Below are 17,854 nucleotides of genomic sequence, written 5' to 3'. Positions count from 1 at the left end.
CTGAAAGAGTCCTTGAAAACACGGGTCTAGAACTGAAAATTGTTGTTGGGCCCAGTCCTGCTGAAAGAAGCCTTATTAATCTCTAACATTTGTTAACCACACAGGAGAGAACATATTTTAATTTATATTTAAAAAGAAGTTGAATAATCATGTCTGATGGTCACTAGGAACGGCATCTCAAAGCGCAGAGGAAAGTTATTACTATAGCAAGGCCTAGCAGTCTCAATTCACATTGGAACTCCATTTATGCTAGTTGCTATTCAGATATCTAATGAGATACAGTCCCTGTACCAAAAGCTTGCTTACACTTTACAGTAGGAGAGAAACAGAGGCACAAAGAGGTAAAATGCCTTGCCTAAGGTCACACAGCAAGTCAGTTACAGAGCCAGGACAGGAAACAAGGTCTCCTGATTTCCAGTCTAGTTTCCTCTACCCATTGGACCATGCTACCTCCCAAATTTATCCAGAAACATAAACTACTTCAAACTAATAATAAAAATGCAGTAATGTAAGAGAAGATCATACTGACTTGGTCTAAATGAGCAGTGTACACATTTCTAGAGGGCATGTATGCTCATCACCCTGTACAAAGAGCTGCATTCAAGACATCAGCGAAAATGATCTGAGGTAAATTAATGGAGAATTAGTGAGAGAAATCAGTGATCGCTACAGAAAGTTCATAGACCATTAAGCAAGATGCAGTCATCTCTTGCAGAAAGTATGTGAGACAAAGTTTTCTTAAACAATCACAGAAGCCTGAGGAAATGACAAAGGCAAACAAGGTTCCTCAAATAGAAAATAGAAATGAAGTTCAAATACTCAGTTCAGAGATGATCAGGGACATCAAGAATCCTAACAACTGTGGGTCAGGCAGCAGCCACTGTGAACCTGCTGTCTTGCTGCCTAAGCCATTTAGCATCTGTCAAGAGAAAAGAACAATAACCTTGACTGTAGCCAGGTTCAGCTAAGAAGATGAACAACAGTCAATTATTTGATGTTTGAGAATGTCAGACAGACATGCTAAAAGCCCCAAAAGGTTTTGGAGATATATATTAAGTTAATTAAAAGTAATGCTATTTCTTTCAGTGTAGTTGACAGATGTCATCAAATAAGGCAGGCAAAGAATGTGTGGAGTCCAGACAATAAATTATATACCTGTAAATCTTGTTCTGTGACAGGTATTATGTATTCTTGTTAACATTTTGTGTGGTCCACCACATACAATAAACACAGGCAGTCTGTGAGAACATCTCAGATATACCAATCTATGCAAGTTTCACACTCAAGATTCACATGATGTCACGAAAACCTCATAATGTGCATATATGCATTGTTTCACTCTGTATAATTGATAAATTGTAAAGTGGCCCATGCAAAATGAAATTGAATGTCTGTCTGCTAGGACCTAGACAAGAAGCATCATAACGTATGGCACTAACTGGTACTCTGTCAGCGATCTCAGAAAAGAAACTAAGCATTTAGGGCTCATCTAAACACAAAACTTAATCCGGAATAAAGTTGGGTAGCAATTTAAAGCAGAACAGCTATTTCTAATAAAATCCATATGTGGATGCTTTCATTTTGGAATATGAGTACCTTATTCTGAATTAAATCTAATATGTGGAATTAATCCAGAATAAGAATGCACACACAGAGTCAATCAGAAAGTTATTCAGGAATAATTCCCTATATTGAGAAATCCTCTGTGTAGAGAAGCTGTAACTGAGCTACAGAGAACAGATCTATCTTTTCATTCCTACAGATCAAGGCTGAAGTAGGTTGGGAGGACAGAGTGGAGGAATTTAAACTAATGTTGCCCGTGCCATATATTTTCAGTAATTAAAAAGGAGATGTTCAGGGCCTTTTACAAGCATTAATAGTCCCAACACAAATCAGTGATGATTTTTCAGAACTATAAAAAGGATACAGGGATTTATTTTCATGAGATAATGGTGAATTTATCAGAAATAAGACATACTTGCTAACTGTAAATAAATTTCATATTCTCAGTTATTACAAATGACATTTTAACTTTGACAGCTCCTCACCTTTGAAATTGTCTCTCAATTTAAAATGCACTCACTGCTGTATTCACTGCAGCTACTGGTCCCTGATGGTACTATGGTGGGCTGTATTAATTCTCTAAACGTAAGTCCTTCTCACAATTAATAGGAGAAGGGAAGGAAGAAGGGAAAAGGGGAGGGGAAGGAAGAGGAAAGGCAGGGGCATGGGAAGATAGAGAAGTGGGAAAGGGAATGCAAAGCTAGGAGCCATGGTTCTCTCCTATAAACATTCCGTTTACCTAGGCATTTTCAAAGACTTAATATTCTAAGAATGCTGACACAAACAGTGAGAACATTTTTCCCAGCAGAATACCTGAGGTCATTCTACTGGAGTTATTCTCCAGGGGCCAAATTCAGCTTTTACCCCACTATAAAGCCAGTCACTCCGCTGAAGTTAATCTGGATTTATAACAGTGATAATGAGAGCAGAAGTTAGCTCAGCTATTATCTTTGTCTGCATCTTCTGGAGGCCTGTGACTAAGTGAGAATTTCAGCTTTCATTTAAAAAAAAATCAAGAACACTTTTTTTTTGGCTTTACAGTTGTGGATGAAAGAGTTTGAAAACATGACAAAAGCATATCCTAAATGCTCAGAAACCATACGGGAAATAAAAAGACCACCACTTTTTTCTTTTAATTTCGTAATTTTTAAACCAATCTTATGGTCTTTGGGTCCTAACATGATTTTTTTGGGGTATCAGTACTGGGTATTAATATTTCTGTCAGGAGAAGGGAAACCACACACAGGTCTGACAGTTGCATAGTCACATAAATAGTACATTGCATTATGTTGGTGGGGGGTTGCTTGTTTGACTATATTTATTCATTTTATTTCATATATATTTTAAGCCTGCAACCCCTTATGTTGGAGCAAATGGAACTGCTCACATCAGTATGAACTATTGCATGAGTAAGGGTTTGTATTGTGCCTAACACATTCTTCATTCTGCAGCTGGGACACTGTACTAAAAGAAATTAAAATATTGTGAAACCTGTGCTAACCATCACCTGTCCTAATGCCAAATCTCTGCAGAAGTTCCTCCATATTAATCACTTTGTATTATGCAGCCATCTGTTACAACATCCAGAAATGTGGCAGACCCTTGGGAGGGGCAGTATAAATAGTCTTTACTTTAATAGTAGATTAGGTTAATGATAAAGAAAAAGAAACACAGATTGGGTAGAGAGAAGTAGGAGGCAAATTCATGGGAATATTACCGAACTCTTAGAACCAGTGTCAGGCTTGAGCAGACACAAATGAGACAACAGCTCCAGCCTTCTAAGGTGATAAGTGCTCTTGGCAGCATTTATACTAACATACGACTGGAAAACTCCAGGGTCATCATTGAGCCCAGTCCCCTGCTAGCTGAGGCAACCCCAGCATACAATTCCATTCATAAATTTATCAAGTTTCATCCTAAAATAAGTTCTTCTTCGAGTGATTGCTCACATCCATTCCAGTTAGGTGTGCGCGCCGCGCGTGCACGTTCGTCGGAAACTTTTTACCCTAGCAACTCCAGTGGGCCGGCAGGTCGCCCCCTGGAGTGGCGCCGCCATGGCGCCCAATATATATCCCTGCCGGCCCGCCCGCTCCTCAGTTCCTTCTTACCGCCGTGTCGGTCGTTGGAACTGTGGAGCGCGGCATAGCTGTCCTCCACGTCCCTAGCTCTCCTAGTTATCTATCGTTATCTATTGTTATTCTCTAGTTCCATTACAGTTGTTAAATAGTTTGTTAAGTTGATAGTTAAGTTAATTAGTTGTAAAATACTTTTTCGCCGGGGGCTTAGCCCTTCCCGGCACCCGGCACCGGGCTCATGCCTGGTTCGCCGGGCTTCAAGCAGTGTGCGGCCTGCAAGAAGCCCATGCCTACCAGCGATCCCCACGAAGCGTGCCTGAAGTGCCTCGGGGAATCGCACAGATCTGACAAGTGCCGCATCTGTAAGGCCTTTAAGCCGAGGACAAAGAAGGAGAGGGATCAAAGGCTCCGAACTCTCCTGATGGAGGCGGCACTTGACCCGACGGCTTCGCAGGCCGTGGTATCGGCACCGGCACCGGATCGCTCCGGCACCGAGAAGACTCCTCGGCACCGACCCTCTCCGGCACTGGAGCCAGAGCCAAGGCCGTCGAAGTCTAATACTCCGGCCAGGCAGACCCGGCTAGAGCGCCCGGCCTCGACATCGGCCGCGGCGCCGCCGGCACCGTCAGCACCGTTGACTCCGGGCCCGGCGGGTCCGTTGAGTCCGGTGCCGCCGAGCTCCCCCATGAGATCTGGGGTTGAGATAGTGGTCCCATCCACGCCGGAGACCTTCGCCTCGGCTCGGGACCTTATTGCCCTGACGGAGCCTACTCGGCTGCCACCCCCGGTACCTCCGGTGCGGGTCGCGTCCAGAGGCAAGCCCATGATGTCGGCACCGCCCACAGACAGTCGTTCCCGATCCAGGTCCCGACGTCTTGGGCGCTCCAGATCCCGACGCCGCTCGCAGTCCCGGCACCGCTCCCCTCAGCGGTACCGGTCGCACTCGCGGCACCGGTCGGCATCGAGACGGTCGCGGTCAGGCTCCAGTCGACACCGGCACCGCGACTCCAGGAGCAGGTCCCGACGCTACTCGCCGCACCGGTCGACCTCCCGGCACCGAGCTGGTGGCAGGTCCCGGTCCCGGTCTCGCTCGACCTCCCGGCACCGAGCTGGTGGCAGGTCCCGGTCGACCTCCCGGCACCGAGCTGGTGGCAGGTCCCGGTCCCGGTCGATCTCCCGGCACCGAGCTGGTAGTAGGTCCCGGCACCGAAGCGGCGCCCGGCACCGAAGCGGCGCCCGGCACCGAAGCGGCGCCCGGCACCGTGACAGATCCCGTTCCCGGTCCCGATCCTGGCACCGATATGACTCCCGGCACCGGTCCCCGGCACCGAGACGATCCTCCGTGCCGGCCCGCGCAGACCCGTACTATCCAGGGTCGGCCCCACCGTGGCCCTCGAGGCAGCCGTCCGTATCCTCCCAGACGGACAGCGGCTATGCGCTGGGCACCGACCGGCAGGCGGCGCTGTTTGCTGATCCGCCGCTGCAGGACCAAGGCCCACAACAGTGGGGATTCTGGACACCCTGGGCGTACCATCAGGCCCAGGGCCCCCAGCAGCTCCCTGCTAGGCCGGCGACTGCGGAGCGTAGGGCCCCTGAAGCCTCCTTGTCTCGCCCCCCTCCCTCCCCGGAAGGGGACGAAGGGTCCAAACAGCAGGACTCCGCTGTGGCTCCGGAGACAGAGGCGAGGGCTGAGGAAGACCCTCAGTTGGACACTATTGTGCCTGGGGTCTCATCATCCTCCTCCGCGGATGAGGCGGTGGCGGGTACCTCCTCCAACAGTCCCCCCCCGCTGGATCTTAGGGCGCACCAGGACCTCCTCAGGCGATTGGCTCAAAACCTGAATCTGCAGGCAGAGGAGGTCTCGGAGATAGAGGACCCAATTGTTACCATCCTCTCTTCTGATGCTCCCACCAGGGTCGCCCTGCCCTTCATACGGACCATCCAGGCCAATGCCAATACTATCTGGCAGTCCCTGGCCTCCATCCCTCCGACAGCGAAAGGAGTCGAGAGAAAGTACATGGCCCCTTCTAGGGGCTATGAATATCTACATGTTCACCCCACTCCCGGTTCACTGGTAGTGCAATCGGTGAACGATAGGGAGCGTCATGGCCAGGAGGCTCCGGCCCCCAAGTCCAGAGAGGCCAGGCGGATGGACCTCCTTGGCCGTAAGGTGTATTCGGCTGGGGCGCTGCAGCTCAGGGTCTCCAACCAGCAGGCCCTGCTGAGCAGATATGCCTTTGATTCCTGGGTGGCAGTGGACAAATTTAAGGAGCTGCTGCCACAGGATGCTCGCCAAGAGTTCACGGCCATCTTGGACGAAGGCAAGAAGGTCGCACGCACGGCCTTGCAAGCCTCCTTGGACGCTGCGGACTCGGCTGCCCGTACCCTTGCGTCAGGAGTTACGATGCGTCGCATCTCCTGGCTGCAGGTTTCCGGCCTTCCGCCGGAACTCCAGCATACTATACAAGACCTTCCTTTCGAAGGCCAGGGCCTGTTTTCTGACAAAACAGACCCCAGACTCAAGAGTCTGAAAGACAACCGAGTCGTTATGCGGTCCCTCGGGATGCACACTCCCGTGACGCAGCGTAGACCCTTCCGGCCACAACAACAACAACAACAACAACGCAGGCCGTTTTCCCAGTTCCGCCAGCGGCAGGACCTTTACAGGCGCCGCGGCAGGAACGGGAGGCGCAGGCAGTCGGGGAACCAAGGGGGACAGAACCAAGGCTCCTCAAAACCCCCGCCTGGTCCTAAGCCTTCATTTTGAAGGGGCGCTCGAGGGCGCAGTAACAGTTTCCCCTATGGATCCTTCCCCCCCGTTTTCCAACCGCCTTTCGTTTTTCCTCCCGGCGTGGTCCCAAATAACATCGGACCGCTGGGTCTTAAGCGTGGTGCAGACGGGGTACCGCCTGCAGTTTGTTTCGTTTCCTCCTTCCCGCCCTCCTTCCTCGTCCCTCTTCAGGGACCCCTCTCACGAGCAATTCCTTCGGCAGGAGGTGCAGACGCTCCTCAGCAAAGGAGCTATAGAGGCGGTTCCCGAAAACGAGAAAGGCAAGGGGTTTTATTCCCGCTACTTTCTGATCCCCAAGGCCAAGGGGGGCCTCAGGCCTATCCTCGACCTGCGAGAGCTCAACAAATACCTCGTGAAGTTGAAGTTCCGCATGGTATCCCTGGGGACCATTATTCCATCCCTGGATCCGGGAGACTGGTACGCCGCCCTCGACATGCAGGACGCGTATTTCCACATTGCCATTTGGCCACGCCACAGACGCTTCCTCCGCTTCGTTGTGGGGGCTCGTCATTATCAATTTGCGGTCCTCCCGTTTGGCCTGTCCACGGCCCCGAGGGTGTTTACAAAATGCATGGCAGTTGTCGTGGCGCATCTTCGGCGCAACCGTGTCCACGTGTTCCCTTATCTGGACGATTGGTTGATTCGGGGCACGTCGGAACAGCAGGTGAACAGCCATGTCCGCGTGATCACCGGCATGTTTGCGAGTCTGGGCCTCTTGATAAACACAGACAAGTCCACCCTGAGGCCCACTCAGAAGGTGGAATTTATCGGGGCCGTCCTGGACGCCACTGTGGGCAGGGCCTCGCTGCCTCAGCAGCGGTTCCAGACCATGGTGGCGATCGTTCAACGCTTGCGGTCAGCCCCGTTGACGTCAGTGAGGACATGTCTAACCCTGTTAGGCCACATGGCGGCGTGCACTTTTGTGACCGACTACGCTCGGCTCCGCATGAGGCCTCTCCAGCTGTGGCTTATCAGTCATTACAGGCCAAGGCAACCGTTAGACATGTTAATCACAATCCCCCAGAAGGTCTTAGATTCCCTCGGCTGGTGGTTGGACCAGTCCGTATTGTGTGCGGGTCTTCCCTTTCACCCGTCTCAGCCCTCGGTATCCCTGACAACGGATGCCTCAGATCTAGGCTGGGGGGCCCACCTAGGGACCCTGCGGACGCAGGGCCTATGGTCCCAGGAGGAGGTGGGGCTACACATCAACATGAGGGAGTTGAGAGCGGTCCGCCTTGCTTGCCAAACGTTTTGTCATCAGCTTCAGGGTCGTTGTGTAGCCGTGTTCACGGACAACACGACGACCATGTATTATATCAACAAGCAGGGCGGCACCAGGTCCTCCTCCCTGTGCCTCGAGGCGATACGACTCTGGGACTTTTGCGTAGCCCACTCCATTCACCTCAGGGCTTCCTTCCTTCCCGGAGTACGGAACACGCTGGCGGATCGATTGAGCAGATCCTTCCTGTCACACGAGTGGTCCCTTCGCCCGGACGTCGCTCTCTCCATTTTCCGGAGGTGGGGTTATCCCCGGGTGGACCTCTTTGCGTCCAAGGGGAACAGGAAGTGCCAAGCGTTCTGCTCCTTTCAGGGCAGGGAGTCGGGGTCGATAGCGGATGCCTTCCTCATCCAGTGGTCGACCCACCTGTACTATGCGTTTCCTCCGTTCCCTCTGGTTCACAAGGTCCTCCTGAAGGTGCGCAGAGACAGGGCTCGTGTGATCATGGTGGCCCCGGCATGGCCCAGACAGCACTGGTACACCATGCTGCTAGACTTGGCCGTAGCCGACCCAGTTCCCCTGCCCCTTCATCCGGACCTGATTACCCAGGACCACGGGTCTCTCTGTCACCCAGACCTGCAGTCGCTGCACCTAGCGGCGTGGCTCCTGCGTGGCTAACTGGTTCCGAGCTGCGCTGCTCCACGCCTGTGAGAGAGGTGCTCTTGAGCAGCAGGAAACCGTCCACAAGAGCCACATATTCGGCAAAATGGAAACGCTTCTCCTGTTGGTGCGTAGAGAGAAATCTCCGTCCTATGGAAGTTTCGGTATCCGAAATCTTAGACTATGTTTGGTCCCTCAAAGAACGTGGTCTGGCCTTATCGTCGTTGCGAGTCCATCTGGCAGCTATCTCCACCTTTCACCCGGGTGCGGACGGTCGCTCCGTTTTTTCTCACCCGACGGTGTCGAGATTTCTTAAAGGGCTGGAACGGTTATTCCCTAACGTCCGTCCCCCTGCTCCAACCTGGGATCTTAACCTGGTGTTGTCCCGGCTCATGGGGCCCCCCTTTGAGCCGTTAGCTACTTGCTCCCTGCTTTACCTCTCTTGGAAGGCTGCCTTTCTAGTAGCTATCACCTCAGCTAGACGGGTGTCGGAACTCCGAGCCCTTGTGGTAGACCCCCCATATACGGTCTTCCACAAAGACAAGGTACAGCTTAGACCACACCCTGCCTTTCTACCCAAGGTGGTCTCAGCCTTCCACGTCAACCAAGAGATTTTCCTCCCGGTTTTTTTCCCAAAACCTCACTCCTCAGGCAGGGAGCAGCAGCTCCACTCGCTGGATGTCCGTAGAGCTCTCGCGTTCTACATAGAGAGGACCAAACCCTTCCGCAAATCCCCCCAGCTTTTCGTGGCGGTAGCGGACCGTATGAAAGGGCTTCCTATCTCCTCCCAGAGGTTATCCTCGTGGGTTACGTCCTGTATCAGGACCTGTTATGACTTGGCCCATGTCCCTACGGGCCGTGTGACTGCGCATTCTACCAGGGCGCAGGCGTCGTCGCTGGCTTTCCTTGCCCGTGTGCCCATCCAGGAAATCTGTCGGGCAGCGACCTGGTCATCGGTCCACACCTTTGCTTCCCACTACGCCCTGGTACAGCAGTCGAGAGAGGATGCGGCCTTCGGAACTGCAGTGCTCCATGCCGCGACTTCTCACTCCGACCCCACCGCCTAGGTATGGCTTGGGAGTCACCTAACTGGAATGGATGTGAGCAATCACTCGAAGAAGAAAAGACGGTTACTCACCTTTGTAACTGTTGTTCTTCGAGATGTGTTGCTCACATCCATTCCACACCCGCCCTCCTTCCCCACTGTCGGAGTAGCCGGCAAGAAGGAACTGAGGAGCGGGCAGGCCGGCAGGGATATATATTGGGCGCCATGGCGGCGCCACTCCAGGGGGCGACCTGCCGGCCCACTGGAGTTGCTAGGGTAAAAAGTTTCCGACGAACGTGCACGCGCGGCGCGCACACCTAACTGGAATGGATGTGAGCAACACATCTCGAAGAACAACAGTTACAAAGGTGAGTAACCGTCTTTTAGGTTGTTTGCCCCCACTGCTGTTGGAAAGCTGTTTCAGAACATCTCACTTCTTCCTTTCATATTCTTTTGGGTGATACCCCCACCCAGCAGTGTGCATCCCACATTGCATAAAAAGTCCTAGTCTGCACTCCAAATCAAATCTCCCTCTCCCAGCACATATAACATTTTCGATGACCCCTGTTACTGCCTCCTCGGATGAACTCACACTGTCAATGACCCTCCCCTGTCTTAGATCAGGGATAGGCAACCTATGGCACGCATGCCGAAGGCAGCACATAAGCTGATTTTTCAGTGGCACTCACAAGATCCTGGCCACTGGTCCGGGGGGCTCTGCATTTTAATTTAATTTTAAATGAAGTTTCTTAAATATTTTAAAACCTTATTTACTTTACATACAACAATAGTTTAGTTATATATTATAGACTTATAGAAAGAGATCATCTAAAAACGTTAAAATGTATTACTGGCACGCAAAACCTTAAATTAGAGTGAATAAATGAAGACTCGGCACACCACTTCTGAAAGGCTGCTGACCCCTGTCTTAGATGTTTCCTGTACTTTTTCAGCTGAGTATATTTTGAACATTTGGATGCAGGATAGGAAGCTAGATGAGGCCTCCCACCGAAGGGCAGTGCTTTGGGAGTAGGGATTTACCTGGCTTTACCAACATACCTTTGAACAGTGCAGAAATCCTTCCCTGGAGACACCTTGGGAGGAGGAGATATGGCAGGGGGGGTTATTTGCTACACTAATGGAGCATGAAAGCTAGTTCCTGGGAAGCTCCCCTAGGAATGAGTGGTGGGTTGCCCCTCCCTGAGGATGGGGGGAATGCTGTGGAGGCGTTCCCTGTGGGAGGATCAGGGGGATTCTGCTCTCATGAGAGGATGCTGGCGGGTGCAGGGGTGGGATTCATCCCTAGAGATGGTGGGGAGAGATCTCCCGCTAAGGAGATGCTGGGGCATGCTCCATTGAGAAAGGGGTGTTTTGGGAGATCACTCCCCTATGAACATAAGAACTACCGGGTCAGACCAAAGGTCCATCTAGCCCAGTATCTGTCTATCGACAGTGCCCCAGAGGGAGTGAACCTAACAGGTAATGATCAGGTGATCTCTCTCCTGCCATCCATCTCCATTCTCTGACAAACAGAGGCTAGGGACACCATTCCTTACCCGTCCTGGCATTTATGGACTTAACTGGATACATTCATGGTGGTTAGGAGGAGGAGGTGTCTTCCAAAATGGGGTTAACTGTGGGGTGTTTCCTCTCTGAGGCACTGAGGGAAGCGTTGCTCCCTGGGGTGGGTGGAGGGGTTGCTGGAGCACTCCCTTGGGAGTGTGCACGTAACAGGGTGCCCTGAAATGGGGAACAGGCCTTTGCTGGGTGGGGGAGCACTGGGGTGCTCCCTTGATGGGTGGGGTCTTTTAGGAGGTTCTGCCCAGGAAGTGCAGGCAGGGTGCTCCCTGACGGGGGAGCTGGGGCCCAGGGATCGGGGGGGGGGGTTAGGGAGGCTCCCCCAGGAGCTGAGGAGGGGGTCTCCCCAGTGGGAGGAGTTCGGGGGGGGGTCTCTGGAAGGTTTGGCCCCCGGGAGGGAAGGACGGGGTCTCTCCGCTGGGGGGGAGTGTTTGGGAGGTTGCCCCCCCGGGTGAAATCAGGGGGGTGCTGGGGGCGCTGCTGGAGAGGAGCGGCTGCCCGCCGCTCACCTCGCGAGGCCTTCCCCAGCTCGTCCCTCTGCCAGGCCGGCGTCCGGCCGTTCCCAAGGCAACCGCGCCGGCCCGCCGGCTGCAGCGCGCGCCGCTCGGGGGCGGGCTGGGGGAAGCGAGCGCGCGCCTGTGGCCGGGGCCAATCAGCGGGGAGCGAGCGGGCCTAGTCGGCCGCAGGAAGCTAGGGGGGGGGGAGGGAATGGAGGAGAGGGGAGGGCAGAGAGAAGGGGAAAGGGAATGGGAGAAGGGATGGGGGAGGGCAGAGAGAAGGGGAATGGAAGAGAGGGAGGGGCAGAGAGAAGGGGGAAGAGAATGGGAGAGGGGGTAGAGGAGAAGGGACAGCAAGAAGGGGGAAGGGAGAGAATGGAGGAGGGGAGAGGGGATGAGGGAAGGCAGAGAGAAGGGGAATGGGAGATGGGCTGGAGGGGGGCAGCAAGAAGGGGGAAGGGAATGGGAGAAGGGATAGAGGAGGAATAGGGCAAATACACGCAGAAAGTTGGGCTTCAAGGAGTGAGGGTGGCAGAAAGTGGAGTGGGGGTGGCCTGTGCCCCAGTCGCAGGATCCTGGGGTGCCACAGTGAGGCACTGGAGTCGGAGCCTGGTTAGAGCCAGACAACTAACTGATTTTCTGGTTCGCTGGCAGTTCTGACAAATCAAAACAAAAATTCCCTTCCTGTTCAACCACAACTGAGTTTGTTTTGGAATTTTCAGCAGCTCAAAAAGTTATCAAAGTTTCATTTTAGGTACGTTCAGTAAAAGGAAATGAAGGGCTAGATTCACAAACCTGGGGCTGGCGATGGCCCCCTTCTAACTATTAGCCCAGTAGTTAGAGCACTCACGCAGGCTGTGGGAGGCCCAGGTTTTAATTTCCCCTCCAGAGCAGGGACTGGAAGCCAGATGTCCGTCCTCCAGTGCCCTGAGTACTAGGCTAGACTCATTCTCTCACTCTCTGCCCGAATCTCCATTCAAGACCTTTATGTAAAGTGAGCAAGCTTCAGCAAGAAAGCTGAAGTGAGACCCACCCCCCTAGAATAACCTGGTGCTTAGGGAATTCACCTGGGTGAGTAAAGACATGAGTTTAAGTCCCTGACACCTTGGCACCATATTGTTGTGTCTGACCTGATACAATACCCTGTCAAATGAGTATTCAAAGCCAGTTCTCCCACATCCTGATGAAGTCTTAGCCACTGAGCTAAAGATCATAAGAGGGTGGTGGCAGACCACCTCCTCTGGTCATTTTGTGAAGTGCTTGCCCCCCCAAAATCGAAATGTTTGTTTCAACCGAAACAATTTGCTGAAATCAACACAAATTCATGAAAAAAATTATGACTACCTGACTCTGCTTTTTGGGGGTGGGATGGGGTGGGGTGGGCAGTTTCAAGTCAAATTTTGGCCCTTGTATCTGACTCCCTGTTACCAGTGGAAAGGACTCTCAGAGGCAGATAGAATTTACCTTCTGGGCTGGAGTGTGTCTGAAACTCTGGTCATGGTTCATGAGCTTCCCAAATTCCCTTTCAGGATCAGGTCAGACACAACAATATGGTGCCAAGGTGTCAGGTCATTGCTGGTAAAATTTGCAGATGACACAAAGATTGGCTGGGTGGTGAATGACAGCAAGGGGAGAGATCACTGATGCACAGCTGAATCATTTGGTTAGGTGAGCTCATTCAGATTGTGTGGTTTTATCTGGCCAAATGCACAGCCACACATATCTTGGAACAAAGAATGTAGGTCCTATTTACAGAATGTGGGGTTATATCCTGGTGATCTGTAACTCTGAAATGACAATATAGGTCATGCAGGCATCTGAAAGGGCTCATTGTAGGTAACCAACTGAATGTGAATGCCTAGTGCTATACTGTGACTGAGAGGGCTACTAGTCCTTGGATGGATAAACAGGGCAATATAGAATAGTAGTAGGGAGGTAAGTGTTCAGTAAAGCACTACAGGAATGATTCAAAGTCTTGAAAATACACTTTAATAATAGGGCTGTCGATTAATCACAGTTATCTAAAAAAATTAATCATGATTAATTGCACTGTTAAACAACAGAAATACCAACTGAAATTTATTAAATATTTTTGGATGTTTTTCTATATTTTAAAATATATCGATTTCATTTACAACACAGAATACAAAGTGTACAGTGCTCACTTTATATTATTTTTTATTACAAATATTTGCACTGTAAAAATGATAAACAAAATAAATGGTATTTTTCAATTCACCTCATACATATACTGTGGTGCAACCTCTGTATCGTGAAAGTGCACCTTACAAATGTAGGTTTTTTTTTGTTACATAACTGTGCTCAAAAACAAAACAATGCAAAACTTTAGCGCCTACAAGTCCACTCAGTCCTACTTATTGGTCAGTCAATCACTAAGAGAAACAAGTTTGTTTACATTTATGGGAGAGAATGCTGCCCATTTCTTAATTACAATGTCACCTGAAAGTGAGAACAGATGTGAAAGTGTTCTTAAAATGATCAACATGTGGTGGATCATCATCTGAGACTGCTATAACATGAAATATATGGCAGAATGAAGGTAAAACAGAGCAGGAGTCATACAATTCTCCCCCAAGGAGTTCAGTCACAAATTTAATTAACACATTATTTTTTTAACAAACTCCAGGGGACCATGGAAGCATGTCCCCTGGAACGATGGCCGAAGCATGAAAAGGCATATGAATCTTTAGTGCATCTGGCATGTAAATATCTTGCTATGCCAGCTACAATAGTGCCATGCAAACATCTGTTCTCACTTTCAGGTAACTGTAATTATGATGTGGGCAGCATTATCTCCCATAAATGTAAACAAACTTGTTTATCTGAGTGAGTGGATGAACAAGAAGTAGAACTGAATGGACTTATAGGCTGTAAAGTTTTACATTGTTTTGTTTTTGAATGCAGGGGTTTTTTTGTACATAATTCTATATTTGTAAGTTCAACTTCCATGATAAAGAGATTGCACTACAGTACTTGTATTAGGTGAACTGAAAAATACTATTTATTTTTTACAGTGCAAATATTCGTAATCAAAAATAAATATTAAGTTAGCACTGTTCACTTTGTATTCTGTGTTGTAATTGAAATCAATATATTTGAAAATGTAGAAAACATCCAAAAATATTTAAATAAATGGTATTCTATTAACAGTGCGATTAATCACGATTATTTTTTTTAATCACTTAACACCCCTAATAATAGACTTAAGGAGCCCAGTGCTGTTTAGCATATCAGAGAGAAAGTAAACAAGCAACTTGTTCAGTCTATAAAAATATCTATGAGGCCAGAAGACATCTGATACTAGAGGGCTCATAAATTTACCAAACAAAGGCATAACAAGATCCAATGACTGAATGCTGAAGCTAGAAAAATTCAAACTGGCAATACGTTGTGAATTTTTAAGAGGGTAAAAGTCCCTTCTGGTCTTTAGCTCTCCGAGAGGCAGAGTCATTCAAGTACAAGATACAACTCCTGTGTTCTGTTTCCAGCTCTGCTACTAGTTTGCCGTGGGACCTTGGGTCAGTTTACATATTTGCCCACATTTCTCTGTATGTAAAATGGGTTTAATATTACTTCACTAGCTGAAGAGGGTTATGTGAGACTTAGACGTTGATTCAGCAAAGCACTTGCTTAATTTTAATCACACGAGTATGTAACTGGTAATGGGGTAAATTATGTACCATTATTATTACACTCCCCTTTCCTGTACTTCAGTTGAACTCTTCTAAAGCACAGGACAGTTTCCTCTTTTCTGGATTTTTCAGAAAGCCTTACACAGTGTCAAATCCCAGTGCTATCATATTCAAAACCTTGAAAGGAGATAATAGGTACAGATGATAAAACAAATCCATATTTCTTCACCACTGCTGGTCTCCTATTTGGGGGTAGGGGAGTTAGGGACGAAATGTGGTAGTATAAAGAATGGAGATTACAAAATGGCATGGGACTATTCACATGCTTAAAGTTAAGCGCACCTTTAAGTCCTTTGCTGAACTGGGGCCCAATTAGTGTTCTGAGATCTTCAAATTAAAAGTGATATAGGAGTTTAGACTATTACTAATGTCTAATTGGTAATGAGAAGGTCTTTAAAATCTGACTTGCCAATTCCAGGATTTACTATATACAGGATACATATGTGAAACACACTCCTGCACTGTGACTGAATATATCTGGGTCATCCTAGTAAACATTTCAGGCTTGAAAGGATGAAACCAACACAAGCAAGAAAATTCAAAATTAAGAATCCCACTCTACCCTTAACTCATCCCCTTTAGTATTGCAGAGCTTCCAGAACTCAGTGATATCCTTAATTTGGAATGTCCTTTTTTGTTGGTGTCAGGCCATAAGCTTTATTTGAATGTTGTTGTTCATTCATCCTCCTCTTACTGAAACAAACTAAAAAGTTGAGTTAGTGGCAGAATACTGCAGTACTGGTAGAGTATTAGTTCCTGGTGCAATATTCAACCTATCTCAGGGCTGGTCCTTTAAGCGGAGTCAGATTCCCCAGCCTACCAGTAACAGACTCTGCTGAAGGAAGCAAGCCAACTCAGCTCTACCTGAAGATAGTTAACTGCCTACACAGCTGAAAGAGACAAGTTGTTCCATCTCTGTTTTCTCATTAGTTGACCCACAAAATTACTTGGGATCTGAATCTGGTAGCTGCTTCTCTTAGACTGGGGGAGGAGTCTTTAGTTGCGGGCAGGCTTGTGTCCACCTGTCCCTGGATTCCCAATAACTGGAAGAGAGAAGATGGGTAAGGTCATATCTTTTATCTGCTGTTGGTGAGAGAGACAAGCTTTGGAGCTACTCAGAGCTCTTGTTCAGGTATCTAGAAGACAGATAAGTAAGGAGCACCTGGGTCTAATAAAAGCTTAGCAGAGCTCAGCTGGGGAGAGCCCCTGAAGAGAAATGAAGTTCTGGAGGGAAGGAGTGCCTGGGGAGTTGGAACTAACCAAAAGCTGTTCTTCTAAGGCAGGGAGGTCTGTGAAGGACCCTGAGCAAGCAGGAGAAAGACTGCAGAGCTTTCCCAGTAAGGGAGAAGTGTGAGGCCTTACTGGAGAACAAGTTGCTGCTGAAACCTGGATACTTTTGTTTCTTGGACTTTTAAGTTTGGTCTGGGCTCTGAGGTAAGAACCTTTGCACCACTATATATAGTCTTAATTTCAGAAAGGCTGTTAAAGGGAGCCATATGGATGTAAAGTAAAGTATTTGGCTTCTCCTAGATCCTGCTATAAGGCTGTTAAGAGTGACTTTCAGTTACCTCATCCAGGGGGAAACTAAGGCAGGACATGGTGGAGCCACATTCACCCATGAGGTCATGGTGTTCCTTTTACATACCCACTGCTGTTTTGTCTTTTACTGCTGGTATTACTTTATTTTCAGTGCCAGATTTATTTGGAGCTGTACAAGACACAACCAGTGAAGACCATGCTTACTCCAAAGAGCTTACAGACTAAACTCGGTGGGAGTCCCAAGAAGCTATTATCAGAATATGGGAGCTAGGCCCCTAACCTGCTTAGATATGTAGTGAGATTTACAAAAATGCCTCTTTGCATCTTTAGGCACCCCATCATCATCATCATCAAGGTAAATCCTTGCTGATAGAGTGCCACATGGGTTGATTTCTAACTAGATACTTAAGACTATGTGGCTGGATGTTCAGTCTGTCTTTATCATCGGCAATCTTATTTTGCTGCCTACATGGTTATCATGTTATGGCTTACTGCTTGAATGTCTGTAAATCTGGCCAATAATCTGAAGTGCGGGGTTCTGGCTTCCCTTTGAACAGGTGCACAAAGGGGGGGCAGAAGGAAGGAATCTCTGCACTCATCTCTGCTCTATACCCCCACCTGCTCAAAGGATGTCCATAGAATACATCTTAGTCCATTATGGTGCTGATACAGAATCCCATTTGTTCCCAGTGAAGTCAAAACTAACGACTTCACTAGGAGCCGGTTCCATCCCATTGCTGGTCAGTTTGCTTTTTGTGGTGTGTGTACACACACACACATATATATACACACACACATTTATTGTGCCACTTATGTATATTTGTTTGGCCTTCCTTCACCCCTTCTTTCAACAGTCACTTTTTATTAAGTGGTGTTGTGCGAACATAGCAGTTCTGTGGGGCAGATGACGAAGGCAAAGAACTAAAATGACAACCAACTCATCTTATCCATATGATTTAAAGTTGCTTATTTCTTTGTATAAATTACAGACCTGAGGTTGCTATTCCAGTTTACTTTATCCCACCAACGAATCTCTGGATTTATATGTCAGTTTGTGTGTTCTGTACTTATCTATTTTTTAAAAATAACACAAGTAGCCTGTTTAATTTTAGAAACAGCAAAAAATATCCACCTCCCCTTTCCATTTCTCATAAGGAGTCCTGAAGTTTAAAAC

At 48.8% G+C, this 17,854-nt stretch overlaps 1 protein-coding gene across 4 annotated transcripts in view; it reads right to left on the bottom strand.

Moving 5' to 3' along the window:
- Window positions 1-11,489, bottom strand: part of MARCHF10 (membrane associated ring-CH-type finger 10) — a 65,778-nt gene extending 54,289 nt beyond the window's left edge. For 2 of the 4 annotated variants that reach the window (XR_003997594.1, XM_030541419.1), the window contains exon 1: window positions 10,413-10,772. The gene's annotated coding sequence lies outside the window, so the exon portion shown is untranslated. Of the gene's footprint in view, window positions 1-10,412; window positions 10,773-11,440 lie in introns of those variants that run through there. The other 2 variants (XM_030541417.1, XM_030541418.1) reach the window with 2 other exon arrangements.
- Window positions 11,490-17,854: the final 6,365 nt, after the last annotated feature.

Source organism: Gopherus evgoodei, chromosome 23 (genome assembly GCF_007399415.2).
Source record: "Gopherus evgoodei ecotype Sinaloan lineage chromosome 23, rGopEvg1_v1.p, whole genome shotgun sequence".
In the NCBI taxonomy this organism is placed as follows: Eukaryota; Metazoa; Chordata; order Testudines; family Testudinidae; genus Gopherus; species Gopherus evgoodei.
The sequence above is the reverse complement of the archived record's forward strand: the minus strand, read 5'-3'. Positions and strand labels throughout refer to the sequence as shown.